Source organism: Struthio camelus, chromosome 17, assembly GCF_040807025.1.
Source record: "Struthio camelus isolate bStrCam1 chromosome 17, bStrCam1.hap1, whole genome shotgun sequence".
In the NCBI taxonomy this organism is placed as follows: domain Eukaryota; kingdom Metazoa; phylum Chordata; class Aves; order Struthioniformes; family Struthionidae; genus Struthio; species Struthio camelus.
In genome coordinates, this window is record NC_090958.1 from 17,235,575 (window position 1) to 17,254,914 (window position 19,340).

A 19,340-nucleotide genomic window follows, 5' to 3' on the forward strand; every position below is an offset into this window, starting at 1 on the left:
CAAATGCTATTATGTGTCCACCCTTGATCCAGATCAAATTAGTATTGATGAGGGATCCCAGTCTTCATACAAGGAGAGTATCATGTAAAAAGAATACAGATATGAAAATAAGGCTCAAGTGCTCACTTTTGGAAGTGGCTGCATTAAAACAGTCTGATGAAACATGACTTTGGAAGGTCACTTTATTATTTCAGAGATGTTTGAGAGAAGTCTAACATCTTTATTAGTAATTTTTTTTCTCTGAAGTGAAAAGCAGCTGTTCTGGCTATCAAAAGTCTAACTACACAAGTATCTAAGATAAAACTTATAACTAATATACTTTCAATAACTTCTAGAAAAAGCTGAAATATACATAGAACTGCCACAATCTCAGGTCCTTCCAGACCAAGAAGTAAATGATACCTAATTGGGAAGATAGGAATATTCCCCGAAGGCATGAAGTTTCCACTTCTAGCTCTAGAGTTTCATGGCCTTCCATGGGGCACGATGACTAACATTTGTTCTGGCTTTCAGGGCAGTGCCATTTCAGAAAGAAATTCCAATTGAAATGGAGAAAATAAACCATTTTGAGGCATATATTCGGTTACTTACATGACAGCTGTTTGAAGAAAGAAGCCAAGCGCTTAGAAGAAAATGATTTTAAATACGCTTACATTTTCAACAAACCATTCCGCTTTCATTTAACTGCATTGATACAGAAACAGAAAATAATTAATTGCAGCCAAAATACATGCCATACTGAGTTGCATGAGCTGGAAGGATTGGAAATAATGAAAAGTAAAACTCTTAATATTCCATTTAAGTAGCTGCTGCCTATCTGTCCAGTGTGAAAGCCCAATCTGTTGTATTCAATCAGCTTTCAGCTGCTACTTGCCAGCAGCCTAATTCCCCCGTCTTGTCTCTGTGCTGTGCTTGTACATTCCACTACCTGCTAAGTTAAACCCTGCCGTCCTGGTTATACATGGAGATTTCTAGTGCTATTCCAACTATCCACACTGGTTCAGAATACAGCCCCCAAACCTGTAAGCTGCTTTGAGTATCCATACAAACATGACTGATTTAGATGGAGCACCACACGAGTGAGAAGGAAAGTCAGCAGCTATGCAGTGTAGCTTGCAGGATTAGGACTGTGCTTATTCAGACCATTCTCTGTGTATTTATGCAGTTTTGACAAGCTGCAATATCTCCACTTTAGGGCCTCTTTTTTTAGGTGATCCAACTGACAATGCAGAATAGGTTGTTCACCCAAATCATGGTTAAACAATATCACATGTCAGATGGTAGCATATCTCACCTTTCCTTTGTGTTTGTGCTTGGGGATCAAGACATTGACTGGTCATATTTACATTGCAAGAGGATTCAGACATCAATAATTTGACTCTTTATATGCTTAGTGTGTGCTAGGTCCTGTGCAAATTGTGAATGAACTGTATAGGGAAGTCTCAGCTTAGGTCTGATAGTTATGAAGCTATATGGGTAAATCTAGAAATACGTTGTGATGAAAGATGTTTTCACTTTGAGAGGTATTATAAGCCTCAAACCTGCACCACCAGTTCTTTACTGAGAAATCTCTATTAAAAATGGCAAAGTTCATTGCACAGGCATTTGGAAGGAATTAGAGAGTAATTCATTGACCTTTGCAGATTAAGTAATGCATATTGTCATAAGGAAGTGATATTTGAGTAACAGCAAATGTACACAATTACTGTTCATTAACCTCTCAACAGTGGCCATCAGGATTTCCTGATACTAACACGTTTAGCGTTCTTGGCATCTTGAATGTGTATTTTCTGTGGTCTGTGGACAGATTAGTTCTCTAAATGTGTCAGAGGATGTTTAGTGCATTGTCTTTTTTTTTTCTCTCTGATATATATGCATATGCATACATATGCAAGAAAGAAGAGAAAAGGTTTAGGAATGGATATACAGATGGAATGTTGCAGACTCTATGCTCCGTTCTCAGATTTAACAGAAGCCTCCGTGCCTGGCTCTGTGTGCCTCAGTTTTGCATTGAATTAAATGGAACTAAAGTGTATGCACAAGATACAGTGAAATTTATTTCTGAAGTGCTTTGAGATAAAGAACAGTAACAGAGTAACAAAGAGCAGCAGTGTTTCACTACTTTCTCAGATCATCTACATCACAGAAAGAGAACATGAACGCAAATAAATCTTATAATCACATGTATAATTCAGAATTCAAATGCAATAAAAGTTAAAAATGTTCTTTTCACTTTCACGTTAATTTATTAACTGGAAGGATTTTTCAAGCATTTACAGGGAAAAATTTATAGGAAACTTTTTTTTGCTTTCTTCTGAAGGACTAAATAATCTGTTAAACTGCAAATAAATATATGTCATTCTTATATGACTTGGAAGAAGATGAATTAGTGTGTCTCCTCCACTCCTCTTTCCACTTTTCTAATTCTACATAAGGAGTATTTCAGATTTACCGTGTTACTTTTTCTTTGTGTAGTCTGCATATGGCTTCTTATATACTGAAATAAATAAGCCATGTTTCTGCTAAAGAAGCATTTTTAAATCTGCTTCTTTTATTTAGAAATTCGCGGTACAACATTGCATTGTTTGGGAAATTAAAATTAGTGAAATAGCGAAAACTCATTTTATTCATCAGTTTTAACATTCGACTTCCTAATTTTGTGGCAAAAGAAGAGGGAAAAAATTCAGTAATCCAGACCCCCTAGACAAGAGAATCTAGCAATCACTTTACCTCAGGACATTGAGATAATTTATCTGAGTGGCTTTGGAAAAAATGCTAGGTAAGGCTGAAATTTGGAGGGGCTGAGCACATCCAGGCTCCATTTCCAGTTCATTCCTTCCAGCCTTTAGATTATCAAGAAACTGATAAATCTAGCAACTGGCCTCTGAATATGTTAATACTGTTTCTAATGTAGAAACAGAAAACTGTATTTATGAGGCAAAAATATATCAGAGATGAATGCAGTTCTATATATAATATGTACATTTTACATATACAAAATCTCTGTCAAAATATGAATAATTTGCAAAATCAAGCACACTGAAGTTAGAAAATGCCAGAATAAAGGTTGCCTTTCCATGCATATGCCCTACAGTAATCTTTAATTACGTCATTACTAGCTTCTTTTTCTAACCCTGAAATTTTATAACTTCAGCAAATATTTGATTTTGCAATCTTAATACTTTCTTTTTTAAGAAGAGCCTTTGGAGATGTATTTCTCTAGGTATGCCAAAAAGCATTTGCAACTGATTGTATTCCATCCTACTGATATCCACATGGGTTATCAGCAGATTGTAACCTTTACCTGTTATCCTAGAAGGAGACTCCTGGGCGATGCCATGGTGAAGTTTACGCAATGATGCCATGTGTCTTCTGTCATATGACACAAAGCTCTGGGCGTCAGACAGGAGGACTGTAAGTGAAAGGAGAACCTGACTGAGTATTAAATAAGTTACTTATTATTGCTCTCTCTCATCCTCTTCTATTCATTAATAGTATGTATTGTGCAACCGTTAACAACCCCACTTAGACAGCAGTCACATAAATTTTCATCGACCTGATTCTGAACTGCCTTGCACCATATGCAGAGACATTCCTAGTCATGCAAAAGTAATGTAAAAAGCTGATTTGCTAGCATTTTAAAGCTACTTTGTACTCACTTTATGCGTCTGTGAACGGTAGCACATGGGAATGTGCTACATGCCTCTGTGATTGGTGCCACAGCATGCAAAGCCGGGGCCTGTGTGCTGAGGAGGGTTACACTTTAAACTGATTTTTTCACTATGAATCTAAGTCAAAGTGATCACAGTGGCAGCACAGAAGTTGGAACCGGTTTGCTAAATCATTATTCCTTGCCTACTTCTTCTTTCTATTGTGGATTGAAGAGTTTTGATCAATAGTGGCAGAGTTCAAAGCCTCATAAAAATTGTCCATTTCCCAAAATCTGTTTGCATACTCAGGCATTTAGTAACGACAAGTGAGATGGTAATATTTCAGATTTCTCTCTGTGCACAACAGATATGCTCCTAAACTAGTATTTACCCCTGCTGCACTGAGAAGGTTGTACAATCATGATCTCTAAATTGTCGCGAAAAGGAGCTTTCAGGACTCAGGTACCTGACTCTACCAAGGTAGCATAGAGCCTGTAGGAAAGGTTCTACCTGTGGAGATTCAAAAAGGGTATGAGAGGGTTAAATACTTATAGTATGTAACTTTTTAGCTGATTAATTTAAGCCAGGACTATGCCCCGGGTATTGAAACTGCAAACTGAAAGCTCTTTGTAAGACCTGGAAACAGCAACAGGCTGGCTTCCATAAATAATATTGGAAGTTAAACAGTGATTTCACAAGGTCCAGAACACAGTGTAAATAATAAAACAGAAAAATGCAGGAAATCCTTAGTTAACAAATGATTTGTTTTAAAAATTACATGCTTTTCTTGATCTCTGAAAATCATCTTCACAGTAGACACCAAACTGAGGAAAGCAGAAACATTTTCCTCTGACTTGAGCAAGATATTTTGACCCACTGAAAGCATAGTTTGTTCTCAGTCTTTTCAGAGTTAATCCAGAAGTTCACAGACCTGGCAAAAGCTAAGAAACCAATGATATGGTCTATTAAGAAGAGATCCAGCTTGTGTCAAAAACTCAGAAACTGCCACGTGCTGACACCAAGCATTACAACATTTGGCAACTGCAGGAGATTCCATTAGTCCAATACTTAGAGCTGAACAATCCCAAAGGATATTCTAGGTGTGTTGGGCCAAATACAGCCAGGAGGTAACTCCATCAATTTTACTGCATTTGTACGTAGAAGAATTTGGTCTTTTTTGTTGGGGCCAGAATATAACGTTCAGGTTTAAACAGACCAGGTGTAAAAAAGTTATGACCGCTCTTTAAAAGAAATAATTTTGAAAGTCATTCAGTTATTTTCAGGTGAATACAGGTTCTATTTCAGATAGTTGATTATGTTTTCATTTTGGCTTCTGGAGTAGATTGGGTTGCTCAGGGGAAAAAGGGAAGGAAATGGGAGCAATTTAGGGAGTTCTTGTGCTTATGGAATATGCTGATATTTGCTGGATCCGTGCCCCAGTTATCCTTAGTCCACCCCTTTCTAGACTAAGGTCCTGTTTAGATAACAAGTGTTCCCATTCTGTCTAAAGCATCGTCTCTGACTGGTATTTATTACATAGTCCAACAGACTGAATGACCTGTGTGCAGGCGAAATGCCAGAGAAAAACATGCTTAGGCTAAAGGCAGCCAAAAAACTACTGGACAGTCATTGAGAAGCTATGAGGGATTTTGTCCTGTTTTTGCTTTGTTTGTGGTTTTTCATATCTATGTATTTTTTGAAAACCACTAACTCTAGTCAGGAAAAGACACACTTTGGCTTCATACAGGTTTCTATATTCTATTTAGCCCACTCAGTAGTATATTAATTTTTGCCACGTGATTTGTTCTCTCTCTCATTCTCTCCATGAGAAAAATATGTTGGATGTATAGTACTTATTTTGTAGTGTTTTGGTTTATTATTTCTGTGTTTACACTAGATGCAGATGAGGAGCTGGAGCTTGTTTTGGAGTGAAAGGTAAGGAGGCTGAGGGCAACCATCAGTTCCTGAACAAGTTCAGGAAACCTGGTTCCTGGACAGAGCTGATAGAAAAAATGTGGCAGTGGGTAACCCTTTTATATCAAAGAGAAGAATTTTCCTTATCCTGTTTCAGAGCGCTAGGGAGCCATTTCAGCAGCCATTACAGTAATTCCTGTATCTCGTGAGGCTCAGAGTTGCTGTAGCAACCTTTTGCTAGATAGGAATTTGGCTGGTGAAGCCCCACCAGTTGTGGAATCTGCTCCCTCTCTTGAGTAACCTCTCACATCACCGGTCTCAACTGCCAGCGAGAAACCCCAGCTGTGAATCAGGCGATGGACCGCTTTGCACAGGTTCCTCACATAACCTTCCCCTAATTATTGGGATCAGATGCTTTTTGGCAGTTTTCCATGGAGACAGAACTTTGCTATGTGTACAGAGTTCTTAGGCTAAACCCAAATTGTAAAATGGTGGTAGTAAATTTTGTGCATACAAACAAGCCCTTATTCATGCACTTGCAGATAAAAAAACTGATCATGCAAAAGCAGAGAGTGCAGCTTTAGAGACCAGTGTGGGAAGTTTGACTGGGAGGCAGCAGTAGTTCTGGTGACACAGAAGAAATATTATAAAGTCACTGAGGGGATCAGGCAGATGGGAACAGACTTGAGTAGGAAGGAATACAGACAAGGTCCCCAAAGCCTGTTACTTGGATTTAGATAAAAAAAATGAAGTGTGAAATTGGTCAGGGTATGAGGGGATGCATCACTGCTAAACCAGTTCCTTCAAAAGTGTGAAGCAGTTTCTAGAGTAATTGAAGACAGTTTTTTGGCCTTCCAAGCTGCTATATGGTTCAGAACAGTATTTAGAAAATTTTATTTATAGATAATATTGCCCAATGGCTATCGAGAGAAGAAAGTTATCTTGAACTCTTGGCCTTTATTTCCAGTTCTACAGGTAATTCTTCTTGACAAACCACGGGACCCTCCCTACATGTAATGCCTAGAAAACAGTAAGTAAAATGTTACTTCAAATGAGGGTTTGACGTAAGACATAGTTCAACAAACAACTTAAGCTGCCCAAAATCTGGTGCTTCTGCCAAAAGCAGCAGTCATGCTCCTGCCTTGCACCTCGCTGCTGGTGTCCATCTGTGTACCTATCCTCACTGTATGGGCGCAGGCGCTGGGCAGCCATGCCCCGGGAACTGATCTGGCTGGAAAGTTACCCAGGACAATGAAGTTGGTTTTAACCAGGTATGTTCAGTGTTGAGCCTCACAAGAAATTTTACCAGCACAGCTGACAGGTCAATCACACTGTGAACTGAATGCCGAATTACACTGTCTGAATTTTTTTTCCTCTATCACTTTTCTGATGAGCAGCTCTGTGGTGTGGCTTGCAATCCTGCTGCATGAGCACGAGTGCCAGCATGACTGAGGGGATGGCACAGCTGCACAAGGGCAAGGACAGTGGGCAGGAGGGGGAACTGATTGCAGTGCCTTAAACCTGGACTGTAATATTTCAGAAGGTCAGCTACAGCCTTGGTCTTTGGAAGGGCTCAGGTAAGCAAGTGCACTCAAAGCAGAGCTAACAGATAAGACTGAGTCTTTGTAGGACTGTGTGATGCTTTCTGTTGTAACTGTTGGAGGAGGAGGATGTGGCACGACTATTTTCCTTTATATATGTGTTGCTTAATGATTATTGTTCTGGAATCAGGACACACAGGGCCTCTCTGATTTCCAGTTCCTACTCCCAGGTATGCTTCTGTAATTTATTAATTGTCTGCTTAGACTAAAATACCAAACAGTCCATGAACCAGGTACTGAAATCTGTGGTGGTTTGAATTAATATGCTGAGCTAGAGGACTAGATGGCTGAGGAGTCAGCCCACATTCATTTTTGCCAAGTGTGTTGCAGGGAGGCAACTTCTGGCAGCAACACAGACAGATAGGTAGGGAACTGAACTTCAAAATCGTCCAGCCCGCATTACCAAAGCGAGCCTTAGGCTCTGAGGCTCTTTCTATCCTAAAGAGGTACTAACTTAATGAAATGGATTTTAAGTCTGTCTGGTTAAACCGGATCAAATCCTTCCTGCAAGATTTAACTCTTGCAGGTATACTTTAGGTTGTATTGGCAGGTCACTAAATACAATAAACTGTGAAAAATATAGTTAAACCAGTTTTCATTTGTGTATATGATTGTCACTGGTTTAAAGCACAGTCAAAGCAGGGTGAATTCCAGAAGAAGAAAATCTTAGTCTTTTTTTTTTTTTTTTTAACCAAACACTGTACAATCGGAAGCACTTTTTAATTCTGCAATGGAAAAAAAAAAAACTTTACTAACAGGTTCCCTGGGCTGCAGACAGATGTTAGGCCTCAGGCAGAAAGCGGGCCCATGTATGGTTGTAGTCCGTTGAATGTGTCTCCGAGTGGCAGTAAGGAAAGCAAGTGGGCTTTGGAAAGTTAAGTAATCCCTATGCAGTAACAAGTTAAAGTCATCAAAGCTGAACATGGACTCTTGCCCTGGTTAGCCTTAGTCTAAATATTCGAAGTTATATGATATTGCATGGGAGACAGCCTCGGCTCCATTGTTTTTGGGGGGTGGGGGAGCTGAGTATTTTTACTGTATATTTTTAAAAAGAGCATCCAGTTCTGAGGAATACATTCCCAGCTAAAGCACACAAGCTCTGGAAAGGTCAGAGAGAGGCATCTCTAGCTTTGGTAAATAAACAAATCTCTTCTCTGTGGCTGGGATGTTGTATTAATAGCAGTAGATTTGGTTTCGCATTGTGGAGCTCCTCCTGTTTCACTGCTGTTGAAGATAAGAGAACACAAAATGTTCTGTCACCCTCCACATGAGAAATCAAGCCAACAGGCAGAGACTATTATGTGTAAAGATATTATTGAGACATAGACCTGGAGAAAGCAAGCACTCAGGTTTATATTCAGTAACTACTGGATACCGCAGCTGGCACATCAGAAGATCAACATTATTTAACGTCTTACAAACAAGAGTTTGCAAGGCAAAATCACTACAATAGAAAATACCTCAAACTGGAAGTAAAGGCTGAGCCTTAAGCAGGTGGAAGTTGCATTTATCCTTTGGCATTTTTCTTATTTAGTTACTCAGCTGCAGCAAAAAGTAGCAGTTCTTTTCTGCTTCTTAACCTGTTCACTAGTCTGCTGCAATCTGTTTTACTTTGGTTTGCAACCTGGAGTTATTCAGACCTTCATTACAGGATACTAAGATTGGAAAAGTTTCTCCAATCTGTTCCTGAAAGTGCAAGATTTCTTGTGAAATTATAAAGCCCTCTAACTTCACAGTAAGCATGTGTAAAATAAATTAACCTAGCTGTACCTTAGAGCTTCTCTACACAAGTTATTTGGGAACAATTAGTTCTAAAATTGCACATGTGGAAACTCTTAGCTTGGAATATGTACTCCTGAGAGTCAGGCAGATTTAACATATGTTAGTTGGTAAATAAGAAGCATGATGGGAAATTCGGGATTTATCCTTAACTAGTTAACATATATGACCCATACAATTGCCTTGCCAACGGTAGGAGTTCATTATATTAACTAACATGTGTTAACAACATACCTCTTGTCCTTAATGGCACTTTTCCTTCAGACTGGGCATCAGTCCAGAGAGGAGACAGACTTCATTTCCCCAAATAAGCAACTTCTGTTGGAGAGCAGATTGGTAGATATAAGTAAAAACAAGCATGAACCAAATCAGATAATTCTCCTCTGAACAGTAGTTTTTCTTGTCCTTGAAATGTCATCAGTTACAGATTCATTTCTTTCCCTGATGCTCAGGTAGAGATGTTCGGAGAGGAGTTCCTCCTGCATGCAGTAGGCATTTTGTAAAAATACACCTCTACATAAGATAGCTAAACTAACTGAATGACTCAACAGCAAAAAACAGTTAAATTCAGCGAGATCTCTCCCTCTAGGGATATTTTTACCGCAAGAAAATAAAAGTACTGGCAGAAGACAAAGACACTGAAATCACTGAAATTGTTCTCTCCTCAGTCTGAGTTTGACCGGTCTGGAATTTAATTTTTGGATGTGGTGCCTGATCTGTCTCTAAGGTAGCAGTCCACCTTTTTATCTGTCATGGAGAAAAGAGAGTCTCAGCTGAGGTTAAGAAGTTGCTTGTATGTAAATGTTTGTAAGTGAATATCATTTCCCATCTGCTATACACATTGCATTTTACAAAACCAAAGATTAATCATTTCTTCTAGATCAGTAAATACTGAAGTTCTTCTAACAAAATTCATAAAAAATTATGGGCAGGGACAACGGACTTATTTGACAGCTACACATGACTCTTTCAGATGATTATAAATGTTCAGAGGAAGTAACAGTCTTTGCAGTTAGGAGTAAAAAGATTTGTAATTGTTCCATATTGTAGCTTCCTCACCATTTGAGAACAACCCCAAATTTAATTTTGCCGCAGGAATTTTGGCTGAGTTGAATGTGAGAAAAGATTTCAATTTTGAGCATGAAATTTCTTTTTACTGTGATTTTTGGTAGAACATATGCCATAGAAACGGGGAAAAAATTGCAGTTAGTCTGAGGGCCTTCTGATCTTTCTGAAGGTTCTTATGTGTCTCAGTATGTTCCCAGTCAATAGGGTTTAACAAGGAAGTTTTTGAAAGGGTGTGAATTGCATTTGTGCCTGGGGCCAATAAGGGTTTCCTTTTCAACCAGATTTAATAGTTATCAGAGCTGTAGTTATCAGAGCCTGTGATATTCTAAATCAAAGTCAAATTTTTGCACTTAACATTTTTTATTTAGTTACATCATAAGTTTCTAAAATGGAAATACTTATTTTTACTTTAATAGATATTATTATGAGATTTCAAAGCCATATGTAAGCACTACATTTATGTGTAGACCACGTGAAAAGAAGTGCTAGAAATACAATGTGCCAATTTGAAGTATTGCGAGAATATCATGATCTTAAAAAGCAATAGACATTAAAGGTAAATACTCAATATAGGAGAGTAATACAGAAATTCATTCTTTCATAAACATCAGCGTTAATCCAGTTATTTGGCTTTCTAAAAATGGATTTATGTAAGCAATGTCTTTGCAGCTTGACTTTTATGTAGTGATTTTGACATTTAAAACCTGATCGTATAGCCATTTCAACAGCACCTGAGTTTTCCTGCAAGGCATATTAAGAGGCAGCAGATTCCCCAGTTCTATAAGCGGTAATATAATTGCTGTTCCTCTTGACTAGGCATAATATGATTCCTGATTATCTGGTAACATGAAAAATTTAAGATACTTCCAAGAAGATGGATATCCAACATCATTATTTTAGTATTCTCTATGTCTTTTTAAAATTTCTCTTTACTTTCAAGAAAGAAGTCTGTTCTCTGTTTTGCAGGTGGTGAATGAGGGCAGCTGAGGCCACTCCGAATCTCAAGAGATCAATAGTGTTAGTAGCTGTTGATCTAATTATGGATTATTTGGGTCAGACTCTTTTCTCGTAGCTGGGTGTGACTTCATTGACTTAAAAGAGGTTAGTTCATTCAGTTCATAGGGGTTATAGCATGAGTGAATCATTCCCCTAATAATTGTTATCCTATTAATCATTAGGATAGTCTAATATTTCCTATAAGCAGACATTCTGATTTTTAGAACTTTAAAAAATAAATGATTAAGCATATTTGAATGATCTTACGTAAATGGCTTGGGGTTACATATATTATTAGTCCATTTGTATTAGGTATGTATATTATTAATAATACTCAGGGTGAAAATATTTACTCAGCAAAATATTGTTATGAATGCTTCCTTTGCAATATATATCTATGGATTCTGCAAAGGAATATATGTAAAACATGCAGTTATAGTGCATAATCATCTATGCATTAATACATTAAACTGACCATATATATGAGACATGATGATGTAGGATTTATTACATATTTTAAATTTTCATTGTTTAAGAGATTGAAAAATATTCTGTCTACCTGAATTATCAAATAACCTATAACTTCACTTCAGTCATTTGGAGTTTTCCACATTTTTTTTTTCTTGCATAAGCATTTTTATAATCTCCCTATTGTTGCCTCTTAATTCATATTAACTATCAGCCCTACAGAATACATGCAGTGTGTTTGGGCGTTAATGTAGCACTCACTAAAACTCCTGAAGTCCTACCTCAGAATGAGCAAGGCTCACTGTCAATGCTGGGGTACACTAATCTGTTTTCTTTTCTGGTTGTTCCAAAATCCTGTTTAGGAAACTGGAAGGGATCTGTCCAAGACATTACATGAGGAAATTGATTTAGGCAAATTTATACCATCAGGTAAATCGTTAGAAAAACAGATTCCCAGAACGTTTTGTTCTAGTTTAATAGAAACGTATGTTCTGTGAGGGGAGGGCAATGAGTTTATGGAGGGAAGAGCATTCCCTAGCAAATGAAAAGCCCAGGTGAGCTTTGGAATTTTAGGATTAATAATACTATTCTGTATTTTTCTATTTCATTTCTTGAGAATCGCACGATGGAGAGGAGTATCGTGCTCTGACAAAGCTAATCAGAAGTTATGAGTATTAATTTCCTGACCAATACTGATCACCTGGTAAGCATGTGTTAAATGACAAAGTGTTTCAGTCTTGTTCTTCAACTCTGTGATCACTCAACATCCCGTTAGGGAATGAAGTTCTGATGAAGGGGAGATTTCACCTTTGCTCATGAGCTTTTTAATAAAACAGTTATTATTCTTCTAATTTGTCTTCAGACTCTCTTGAGCTAATCAGTGTGGCACACTAAGGACAACAGAAATTGCAGACATAGGTGCAGTTCTACAAAAAGTTTTCTATGACAGTGAAGGCAGCTTAAGCTTACATACGGTATCTCATAGAGACTGAATTTGATGTATTTGATGTATTGATACAATATATCAATGCTTCTGCAGATGTCATTAACTTTAGAAGGCCTTGTCACAAGATTCCTGCATACTTTTAAAGTCCAGCTAGAGTAGATAAAGCTTGTGATATCAGAAGGTAAAGAGAAGAAAAAAAATCACACTGTGGTTGTGAAAGCACTGTTTTGGGGGCAGTACCAGCTTATACAAACCCTCTCCCCATCCTCTTCCCCCGCAGCCATTCTTTCACACCCTGATGTCTCTCCCATCCTTGTGCAGGCAGAGCCATGTGTGTGCCCACAACGCGGGGCTGAAAACAACCCTTTAAAAAAGGGTTTCAGGTGGATCAGTTCTCCAAAACTCTGAAGACAATTCATGCAAGCAGTTTGCTGACAGAGCACAAGAGTGGTTGCAACAGGAGGCACATGGATGCAGGGACTGCATTTTTTATTGTCAGTGCAGTAATGGCTATGAAACAGCTGTCCTATAGGACAATAAAGTCTCTTAAATAGAACGTGTTTTCTGATGGCTCTGCTTTGGACAGATTGGCTGGGACTACTGCTGGCTTGGGTCTATTGGGGGGTGCCTGTGCGTGTGTGGTTTCTCTTTTGAAACAGAAAGAACATTTTGTAAATTTTGTTTTACTGTATGTGCCTTCTAAAGATAGATTCTACTGAATGCATTAGTGTATTCCAAGTCATACTTTCAGTTAAAAGAGAAGTTTAAGGACCAAAATGAACAGTCTTATCCATGAAAGCTTAAATTTGAGGCTGTCACTACAATTTTAGTGGAGGGATTTTGTTTCTGAACAATTTTTGTCTTAAGTGCCACATACTCTATAAAGCAGCCTGTACTTTTAAGAAGCTCCATCTAATTTTTTCTGGACGTCTTTTAACTTGCAGATGCACGTTATTGCTGGATTGATTTTCCTGGAAAAACTCATCCTCAGTGTATTCAGGGAGCAACTATAGCATGTGCAGTAAGAGGGCAGGCTTAAGCCATACTTATAGTGTACTTTATCTCGGCTAATAATCACTCCCAATTTAATTAGCTAATGTTGTGTTTAGGTATTCAGTATTTATGTATCAGTAAAGCAGCAGTGCTGCAACCCCCTCTGTTTGTTGAATGCCCTTCTCTAAAACCTGGATTTACCCACATGGATTTTTCAGACAAAGATAAATTGTACCAGCACTATGTATTTGCAGGTAAAGTTGGCTCTGATGCAGATGTATCAGAGAAAAATTCCCTGATGAAACTCCAGCATCCATGCCATTTGGTGGAGAATATAATGCCGTAAGTGTTGCTGAGCCTGCTGTGGAGAGTTTGTCCGATTCTAATGGAACCACACAGTGACAAGCTGCATGCCTGGTAGGTAAGGAGAACATTGCCATGAAAGCTATTTGGGTTGGTTTGGTTTTTTGTTTTGACTAAAGGATTGTTTTTTCAGCAAGGGTAAGATTGCCTTGGAAATTTTTACCTTCGCATTAAAAAGCTTTTTTTATTGTTGAAAACCAAAATTTTTCAAGTTTTTGTCAAAAAATACTATGAACGTTTACCTGTTTTGTTTTGCTGACATTGAAATTTTTCATGGGGAAACTGTGCTTTTGTTCCCCTGGCAGTGTACGACTGTAATACCAAAACTTCAGTTTTTGTTTAAGGCCAAATTTATCAGATTAAATAGGAACTATCGCCACTGACTGGCTTATTCATTAACTGGGGTTACCCTGGATTTGTTCTCATATATAAAAGCAAAATTTAGTGTTCCAGTGATAAATCTGATATTTTTGTATTTGAGAGGGTCCAATTCTAACCAATTTCAGCATGCCAACACAGGGAAGGAGTATACCAGGCAAGTATACCAGGCAAGTAGAAAAAGCAGCTTTGACCACAGTTGGCCAGGGCAGTAAACCAGAAGCACCAGCTTTAGCCTCTTACCATGTTTTAAGCCAGCCAGTTTTTCTCTCGTTCTGCTTTCTCATTCACACTTCTTTACATTTTTAAAGACAGCATGGGATAATATTCAAAATCTTTTCAGTTCCTGTAGATGTTTAAGAAAAAATAAACTTTGCTGTTTTTTCTGCTCCAGGTTATATAATTAATGTGTTTGAGCTACAGTACAAAGCAGGCATTTGTAAAAGACTGAAAATGTACACAGGACAAGCATACACCGAAAACCTGCTCCAAAACGCTATCTACTGCTTTATAACTAAGAGGCCTAATCTTTGTTCACATGCATGCATGCACATGTACACACACACACAGTGTTTCTATTTAGGACTGCTTCTCTAGATATTTATCTCCCTGGGAGTATAAAAAGATCTCAGGGTAAGATAAAATCCCACATTTAGTTTTGTTGACTCAATTGATTCAATGAAGGTAGCTGTGGTGCTTTTTATCCTTTAAATTCCTTTTATATTCATTACAATTTAATTAAAAGCTCCTTTGAAATGGCTTTATGTTTGCCTGTATCATATTTATGTTTGTCTGAATCTGTCATGACCTTTGATTTACACATTTCAACAAATTATCACGTTGCAAATGTACAGATGTTTTTATAAATTACTTTTTGTGGCGCAGCAGAGGTCAGATGAGGATACTCAAAGCTAGGACACTGACTACTGCCCTGGTAAATTTTGTGACAATATTTGCTATAGCATTCCTTTGTGTTTGCTCAAACCCAGCCTCAGATTAAGGTGAGGGTTAAGGTGGCTAAATGAGAATGCCTAGAGGGATGGTGAGACTGACAGTAGAGAGCTGACCGCCATGAAGGCGGAGGACAGGGCTCAGCAGGCTTCTCCGGGGGACCATTAAGTTGGGGATCCTGGGCACACCCTGAGGCTGCACCCCAGGGCTGGGGGGGATGGGGGGGCATAGGCACAAGGACTTACTTCCTTATTCTGTTTCTGTTTTATTCTGCATCACAGTTTGTTCATCTAGAAAATAATAAAAATAGCAGTAACTTGTTTACTTGACTGTGCTGCCAATAGACTTTACTGAGGGATGTTTGTAAATTATTTTGACATTCAGTGAGGAAAGTTGCTGTACCTAATAGTTTATTTTAACCTGATTTGTGCATATGCTAATGTAGCGACGCTCACACACATATAGGTTCACAGGATCAATTAACAGCTGGTTCTCTTAAGCTGTCCACAACTACTGTATGTAACAATGCCATAAAATCAGGAAACCGGATATTCTGGAATTAGTGCTTGAGCCATCAGTCATAGCGAGTATTTAACAAAGTAATAAAAATATGCGTTGACACTGAAGCATGATCAAATTAATTTAAACAATATACTCCTGACTAGTATATATTTACGTCTGCATTCACATATACCACTTATATCAAATAGATTCCACTGGCACGTCTAGATTCGGTTTCAGTATTATAACTTCTATTTGATCATTAGATAACACAAGACAAAAATATTACTGAAGAGAGTAAATATTCTACAGAAGAAATTACATGACCGCTGTTACTTCTGTTTCTATTTACAGCAGTGAAACTGCATTATCATTGCGACAAACTAATTCCATTTTGTTGTGGACTGCAATATGCCTATAAGACACTAGCACAAATTAATTAAAATTTATTGATTAGATAAAAACTGAGAGAAATATTTAAAACTTCTTAAGTGATTAGATGTAATACAAATTTACAGATACAACTGCACAGCTGGCAAACTGAGGTCAGAAGAAAACAATCACCCAACTCGAGATATACAGAGAACCTGGCTCTTAACCTTGGCTTTTAAACTTGAAGCCTGACAAACAATATTTCTGCTGTGATGCGGACAGGTGGCAGTCCCATCAGAGAGCATTTGCCAGCATTACCACTCTCCTCATTTAGACTTTACATCAAGTCTGTGTGAGCCCTGGCTTGAAACCAGATTCTTGAGGTCTATAAGCAAAGACAAAAGCTAACGCTTAGTTATTAAAACTAGTTTTAAAGAAATAAAGCTATTATGTAAAGGACTACTGTTCGTTTAGATTGCACAAAATTTTTAAGGGAGGTGTGATAAACTATAGGACTATTTCTAAGCATATTTGAAAGTAGATTGTTGATTACCTAAAATAATGTTCTTGCCCTAAACAGATTGGCACTGCTAACAAGGTACCTACTGCAGACAAGCAGTTCTACAATAGCTAAAATAATAAAACCATCTTGTTTGTGAGTATGCAAAAGGCTTGAAGAGTATAATTACTCTCTCAGACCAAATGAAGTCCTAAATTGGAAAAGCAGCTCCATCCAAGGTCGCCTCTGTTGTTTCCAAAAATATCTTGAAACAAACGCAAGAGGGGCACTTTGTTGGATGTTATCTAGACATATATAGTTTCAATCAAATTCTTCAAGAAGTGTCAGAATAAAAGTCGAACATTTGTTTGACGTTGCCAAGTCTCTAGCCAGTGAATCCCTTCAAAGTTTGAAAATAACTTTTATTACAGAATTAAGAATTATAGGATGTTTTATTTATACATAGAAAGTGACATTCATTCATTTGAGAAGGAATTGTCAAGCACTTTTTAGACATTTCATAAAAGGATTGTACAATTCTTTCCGCTACACGGGGTGAAGTGTTACAAGGTTGTGTTAATGATCCCGGGAAAATATTTATAGTGCTTTTTCCAGTATAAGAGCTCTCTCTTTCCCTCTTGTTATTTTTAATGATAAATCTGTAGCTCATTCAATTAAATCAACAAGCAGAAAAGAACCTTTAGTGTAGGTAGATTTTAAAAAGATGTATTCCACATAGAAATGCATAAAGTATGGTGTAGTAAATTAAAAATAAATAAATAAAAGGAATAGTATGCACGACACTTAACAACCCATTACGAACTATGCCACGCTCCACTCCTATGCCAGAAGAATTCAGGTTGTTTTATTGTTGCTAGCTGTGGGAGCTATTTTCCTAAGGAGATTTAATTTTGAGAGGACTGTCTGTCGTTACCCATGAAATAATAAATGCCCAATTTTCATTACTGTCCACTAAACATTGACAAGAGCTCTGACAGTCTCCTGGCTCGCTCATGCAGTTCCTTGATCAGTCCAATCAGTCTACATAAAATGGACATGAAGTAGAGAACCTTTAGGACAAAAGATGCAATGTGAATGTAAAATATTAGTGGAACAGGTTGTCTGTGGGTGACTTTCAGTGTTCTGATACAGTTCTGCTTTCTTGTTAATATGCTATAAAAGCATGGCAAACTTTAAAGCATGGAATTAGGGAGGTTGATATAATGTTTTATAAATAGTTTGAAAAATTCTAAGTTTTTGAATGTTCACAGAACACTGTTGGAGAAATGCATCATGTAAATTGTGGTTGATAAGTAATGATGTGCATCATTTTCATGCAGTTTTTCAATTTTTAGAATCTCAAGTTAATCAGCCCTTTTTGCTTTTGGTAATTCTTCATTTATGGCTCTGACATTTCTATGTTTAACTGCAAAGAAATGTCTAAACACTATTTTTCGTGCCAGAAAATACAGCAATAGCGTAAACCAAGTAAACTGCTGCATTTTTCACATTTTATAACCTTAGAAAGTTTCAACTGCTATTTAAAAAACAATAATCCAGTAAAAAAAATTGTAATTGCCTTAAAAAAAAATTTTAATTGCATAAAATCTTAATCCAGAATTTTCTTTGATTTTTTTCACTATGAACCAGTTGTGCAATTTATAAAGACGAAATAGTGAGATTAATTCCTTAATTATTTCCTTTACGTTGTTATTATTTGTATATGAAGCATGACTTTATGGTTTTTGTCATTTTTGCTTCCTAAGAGCCAGACATGTTTTTTGTTCCATTCAAGGGAAGGAAGAAGGGAGAGAGAAAGGAATTAATCTCTGGAAATTGGTCAGATCCCATTTTCCATACTCCTATCTACTACATTTTTTCTGGTATTAGCAAAATCTGCAGGATTTGGCTTTAGCCTATTTAAAAAGTAGACCTAATGAAGTACTTACTTACTGCATAAATTAGCGGTTTTAAAACATGAGCAGTTGCAATAAAGTTTAGAAGCTTTAAAATGAAATGTTATTCTGTACTGACAGACTTAACTGAAACAGTGTATAAGACACTGGCATGTGTGGGTCCGCTTGCAGGAAAAGAATGCTAATTCCTCCCCATGTAGCAAATGCTGGTTCTTTGTATCCTAATTTGCAAAACTATACTTCTTTTCAAAACCATGAGGAATGGAAATACAAAAAACAGGTAAAAATATACTCATTTTTATAATAAATACAATTAATGCCATTATATACACAGAAATGAATAAAGTTTTATTTTAAAGATAAATGCTCCGAATACTGTAGCGCTATATTTGTGCAAGACAGCCTCTCAGAGATGTCTAATAAAAATAAAAATATATAGCTAACTACTTGTGTATTTTGATTGTTCATGCTGAGAAAAACTTACAAAATATTTAGTTTTTGCTATAAATGTTTTTAATGGAACATAGATTTGTGATGAATGAAAGTTGCTATTTTAGATAAGGATACTTATATTCCTTTTTTTCCTAAAGTATGTTTGTTATAAATCGGATACTGTGCCTTTAATCACTGCTGTTCTGTCAGGAGGAAGAATACAGAGCTAAATCCAGCAGACCTTATTTTGGCAAAACGCCCACTGAAGTCAGTGAGGGTTTTGTCAGAGTAAGGGCTGCTTGATTTGTCTCACAGTTCCTGCTGATTATTTGGAAGATGTTTGCTCCCCCTCCTCGAACCCCAGCGCTTCTCACAGCGTTTGGTATTGCCGTGGCCCAGTGGCTTACGGCACTTTCGTCTGGAAACTGGAATCATCCAAATCGGTGTAATGCAATTATGAAAAATACCCTTCTCACCCAGTGACCTTGGCTAAAAATGGATTGCCTTGGGAGT

At 37.4% G+C, this 19,340-nt stretch overlaps 1 long non-coding RNA gene across 1 annotated transcript; it reads right to left on the reverse strand.

Annotated features, from left to right (window-relative positions):
- Positions 1 to 347: 347 nt before the first annotated feature.
- LOC104138804 (uncharacterized) lies at positions 348 to 14,569 on the reverse strand. Its single transcript, XR_011135107.1, has 4 exons — positions 14,400 to 14,569; positions 9,179 to 9,262; positions 3,305 to 3,412; positions 348 to 684 (listed from the first exon to the last, which is right to left on the reverse strand). It is a non-coding gene; the product is annotated as an uncharacterized lncRNA (long non-coding RNA).
- Positions 14,570 to 19,340: the final 4,771 nt, after the last annotated feature.